This window comes from Cebus imitator, unplaced genomic scaffold (assembly GCF_001604975.1).
Source record: "Cebus imitator isolate Cc_AM_T3 unplaced genomic scaffold, Cebus_imitator-1.0 Scaffold252, whole genome shotgun sequence".
NCBI classification, from domain to species: Eukaryota; Metazoa; Chordata; class Mammalia; order Primates; family Cebidae; genus Cebus; species Cebus imitator.
This window is the reverse complement of record NW_016107567.1, coordinates 686,216-691,765: the sequence shown is the minus strand read 5'-3', so window position 1 is coordinate 691,765 and position 5,550 is coordinate 686,216. Positions and strand designations below refer to the sequence as shown.

Below are 5,550 nucleotides of genomic sequence, written 5' to 3'. Positions count from 1 at the left end.
GCTCCGGGGCGCCGACAAAGCAGCCGCGCGGGGCAAAGCAGCGGCGCTGGCCGGCGCTGGCCGGCACAGCCGCGCTGGCCGAAACAGCCGCGCTGGTGACCGTGGAGCACCTCTGCCCGGGAATTTCCTAGTCTGTGGGCAATAAAGACACGGCGTCCACTCACCCTCCGCGCTTTCACTGGGAGCTGCAATCCTGAGCTGTTCCTAAACGGCCATCTTGGATCCACCCGTCCCGAACTCATTTTTTATGGCTGCATAGTATTCCATGATGTATATGTGCCACATTTTCTTTATCCAGTCTATTGTTGATGGACATTTGGGTTGGTTCCAGGTCTTTGCTATTGTAAACAGTGCCACAACAAGAACAGAAAACCAAACACCGCATGCTATCACTCATAGGCGGGTATTGAACAATTAGAACATGTGGACACAGGGAGGGGAGAATCACATACTGTGGTCAGGTTGAGGGAGCTAGGGGAGGGACAATGAAGGGTGGGGAGGGTTGGGAGGGATAATGAGGGGAGAAATACCAGATATAGGTGATAGGGGGATGAAGGCAGCAAATAACCTTGCCATGTATGTACCTATGCAACAATCCTGCATGGTCTGCACATGTACCCCCGAACCTAAAGTACAATAAAAAAGGGGGAACTAAACCATATTGCTCCACTATAGGAGGTACCTCGATGGCTTCCCATTGTACTTTAGCTAATCCTAAATCCTTATAATCATATAAAGCCTTGCTTGATTGAACTCTGTCTCATTCTTCAAGTTCCATTATGACGTAATTACTCTTTGGTACAATCTGCTGCAGTCCCACTGGTCTTCTGTCAGTCTGGACATGCTAATCCCAATCTGGCTGCAGAGCCCTAGGTGTTCCTTCTGCTTGGAATGCTCTTTCCAAATTCTCTTTCTCACTGCTCCTTTTCATCTTCCAGACTCTGTCTTTCAGTCACTTTTCAATGATACCTTCCTTGACTGCTCTATATAAAGTAGGCTGTACCTATACCTCTCTATCTCATCACCTTGCTTATTTCCTTCATAGGACCATCCTGATTGTAAGTATTTTCTTTGTTTTATCTTGTAATTATTTTATTTTTTAACTATTTGTTTTATTTTGTAATTATTGTACTTGTTTAGCACCTAATATGATGCATAATATTTGAAAGAAGCTCAACTGATACCTGTTGAAAGAAGGAATGACTCCATGTTGAATGTATTTGTTTCAGAATGACAAATAACAAACTGCATGTGGTTTTGATGTAGATGTGATGGCTTTAGTAGCATGATCAATCAGATTCTCAACTAAGGTAAAAAGGAACATAGACCATTAGATTGATACAGATGACATAAGGACCTGCCCTATTCAATACCTTTGATAGTAAATTGCATGAAAACTAGAAAACATGCTTTTTGAGTCTATATATGACACGGAACCAGGAGAAGTAGCTGGCATCCTGGAAGACAATAAGAACCTGGGTGATGTCAGGTAACTAAAGTGACATCAGAGTTGAAGCTGGGAAGATGCTATTTAAACTAATATGGGCAAATGGAAGTCTTGTGCTCAGGGAACCTTCTCACTACAAACAAGAAGGGGAAGCACTGAATGACTAATGATTGTGAAGTGTAGTCATCGTGGTTAGGGAGGACTCATACAACTCATTTACTTCCCTGCCTACTGTGACTAAGGCTGGTTCCTGCCTATAAGGAATTCACAGTAATACTTTTAGCTACAATAGTTGAGGTGCAGCCTCCAGATACAGGTTGTTCATGGCCCATGGTAGCCTGTCATCCCAGGGACCTCACATGGATCAGGGTGTCCACTTCTGGGAGTCAATTTGGGAAATGTGTTCTCAGCCTAGATGGTTTTCAGAGATGAGACAACTTAGATGTCTAGAAGCCTAAAAAGCTAGAACACCTGATAAAGCATGGTGAAGAGAACTGGTGCTGTATGACCCAAAAGATAAATTATTTGAGAGAGCCAAAAGGCTGTCTTCAAATATTTTCACTGTGCTATGTAATAACTGGTATAATCACTCCAGGACTAGTCTGAGTGACAGGGCTGGGATGCACAAGCGGAAGCCACAGGAGGCAGATTCCGCCTCAAGGTACACTGTGCTCTAAGAAGAATTAATAGCTTTTCTACGATCTCATAAGAGGACAGACCATCCAGCAAAGGGGTGAGCCATTGTGGCAGGCACGTGCAAGCATGTTCAGCATGACTTCATAAAGTACAGAGAAAGAATACGTGTGCCATGAAAGGTCGGTGTCTCTAGTCCCTTCCAACTCCAAGGGCAGTGATGCTAAGCCAAAGGAGAGCCCACCAAGGTCCAAACAGTATAACCATATATTTAACATCTGTTAGAGCAGAAGTTAAGCTACTTTCATATTTGTGTTAAGATTTACTTTTGTGCACTTATACTCTATGGAACCTGTGGAGTTGGTGAGTGCAGTATTCTTCACAAAGCTTTTTCATTAGCATTGATCAGGCTACCTGGCTGGTGTTCATATATGAATAAAAACAAGTACTGGCTGGGCGTGGTGGCTCATGCTTGTAATTCCAGCAATTTGGGAGGCCAAGGCGGGTGAGACCAGACTGAGCAACATAGTGATCCCTTGTATCTACAGAAAAAAAAAAGAAAAATGTTTTAATTAGCTAGATGTGGTGGTGTGTGCCTGCAGTCCCAGCTGCTTGGGAGGCTGAGCCGGGAGGATGGTTTGAGCCCAGGAGTTTCAGGCTGCAGTGAACCATGATCATGCTTCTGTATTTCAGCCTAGGCAACAGAGTGAGATCCTGTCTCAAGAAAAAAGAAAAGAAAAAGAAAGAAAAAGACATTCAGTTCTGTTTATATATACACTAAATGCCATTCTCCTCTGCTATATCCTGTAATAGCAGAGGAGATTTTAGACACTTAAATAATAAAAATTATTAAATTGGGAATCTTTTTCTAATGAAAGGAAACTATGATTGTGTACTTTTCTGGCAGCCTTTAATACTTCTTACTAGCAATCCCTCTCCCTCCAACACACACACACACACACACACACACACACACACACACACACTCCTCATGTGGGTTCTTTTGAGTCAATTGATGATATAGTTGAAGGGCATTACCTGACATCTTCAACCCAGCATTCACACTTAACTTGCCCTGGTAAAAATGTTTTTATTAATAGCCTAAAATTTTAATGAGGGCCCTATCTTTAAAAAATATGTATCCACTTCTCCTTTTACACTAAATTTATAATGAGCCTTTGGGAAATTTCTGAAGTTCTTACACACGTATTAATTCCCATTAATTAACTTAAAGGCTAAAATGCAAATAAAAGTAGTTTTGGTCTTTAGAAAGGGCAGGGCTCAGAGTAAAAGAAGAATGCCTGACTCAGGATATTTTCTGTGCTTTGGTGAGCTGCTGTCTGATTCTTGATTCGAGCTCCCTGCTATTGGACTACAAAACTTAAGCAAGTTTCCCAAGAAGCTGAGTCTATTTCTCCATAGTAGCATGCCAGGAGACACATGGAGTGACAGAAAGACCATACACAGGCCAAGTTCAAATCCCAGCTATATCTTACATGACCTTGCTTATACAAGTTACTTATTTCAACATAAAGTAAAGAGATACATCACAAAAGCAACATAACTCAGCAGTTAATGGTGGCTGCAAAGACATTTTCCTGATTCCTTCTTTAGCTACCTTCAGAAATATCAAAGAGATCCCCATAGCTCCATTTAAGAATAAGCAAAACTGACATTACTCCCACTTTGGACTGAAGAAAATGCAGGAAAAAAGTCAAATAATTTCTCCCAAACATAAAGTTCTGACATGCCTGAAATATTATTTTGGAAAAAAACACAAAAAGCAAAATCAGCTATTATGTCCATGATGCAAAGATGCTATAAATGTTTCCCTGTGTCTTGAGATCACTGGAAAAGGAACTGCAGCAATGTACTTGCTCAGCAACAAGCCCCTCCCCAAATGCACAGCCACACAAGCATTACTCAGCCGTTACATGAGGACACATGGCCAAGACAGAGTCTGAACTTGGCATTTTAAAGCAGATGCTTGAGCTGTAAAAACCTTGCCTTCAGGATAATAGCCTCATGGAAGGGGGATGTCGGCAGGCATTCTTCATCATCTGCCCTCCGAACACTGTGGCTCTCTGATTGTCCTACAGGTAGCTCTGCCACATGAGGGGAAGTAATTATGTGCCCAAGGAAGACAGAGAATGCACTCAGAATACATATAAAATGTGAAGGGATTACAAGGCATATTGCTGTGTTAGAACAAGTCTCTGGCAATCTACTCTGTCGCCATGCAGGTGGCCTGGCATGGCCCAGTGGGTTGCAGCAAGGAGACAAAGGGCTTTCACTGCTTTACTTTGGACCCAGAGAAAAAGCAGGCAGGAGAGAGAAGAAAGAGGAAGACGAGGAAACTGAAGGTTTTTTTTTTTTAATGGAAAGTAGCTACAAGTTAAAAGAGTGCTTCAGGAACACAAGGGAAAAGGAAGACGTATACTAGCTTAATTAATAGAATTCAGATGAAAGAAGGGTGAAGTAATTAAATATTCATTATAGATCCTATGAAACTATGATAGAAAACAAACTCTCAATCAAAAGATGCATTGGAGAAACAAAAACTTCAAAAATTAAGAATTTGGAGGAAACAAGAAAAAATGAGCAAGTTGTTCAAATTGAAATGCCAATGTGACAAAGTGCGCCACAGGCTTTACATTTATTTGACTGATTTGCAAGTGGAAGAGCAGAGGTTTGTAAAAGTAGATACTGTGGTCTCTAGTAGATATTGTAGATAAAAACTAGACAAGAGATATGTCTGTGTTTAATTCAGTTTACTCCTTGATGAATAGAAAATTTCAGAATGCAGGAGATGCCAAACAGAGCACAGGAATAAAAATAATGATGATAATAACAATTATAAAAATAGCCAGCATTTTGATATTATTAAAAAGTCAAAAAACCAACAGGTGTTGGTGAGAATGCAGAGAAAAGGGAATGTTTATACACTGTTGGTGGGAATGTCAATTAGTACAACCAGTATGGAAAACGGTTTAGAGATTTCTTAAAGAACTAAAAATAGAACTACCATTTGATCCAGCAATCCCACTACTATGTACCTAGCCCAAGGAATAGAAATCATTATATCAAAAAGACACCTGCATATGTATGTTTGTTGTAATACTTTTCACAATTAAAAAGTCACAGAATCAACCTAAGTGTCCATCAGCAGATGAGTGGATTTTAAAATATGTATACATATGCCATGGAATACTATGCAGCCATAATAAAAAGAAGAAAATCATGCCTTTTGCAACAACATGGTTGGAACTGGAGGCCATTACGCTAAGTGAAATGACTCAGAAACAGAAAGCCAAAAACTATATTTTCTCATTTATAAGTGGGAGCTAAACAATGGGTACACACAAACACACAAAGTGGAATAAGAGACACTGCAGACTCCAAAAACAGGGAGGATGGGAGGGGATTGAAGCATGAAATACTATCTATGGGGTATGATGTACACTATTTGG

At 40.7% G+C, this 5,550-nt stretch overlaps 1 long non-coding RNA gene across 1 annotated transcript in view; it reads right to left on the bottom strand.

Moving 5' to 3' along the window:
- The window catches only part of LOC108282808, a 16,610-nt gene extending 11,477 nt beyond the window's left edge, over positions 1–5,133 (bottom strand). The window contains exon 1 of the long non-coding RNA XR_001816595.2: positions 5,025–5,133. This is a non-coding gene — a long non-coding RNA (uncharacterized LOC108282808). The remainder of the gene's footprint in view (positions 1–5,024) is intronic.
- Positions 5,134–5,550: the final 417 nt, after the last annotated feature.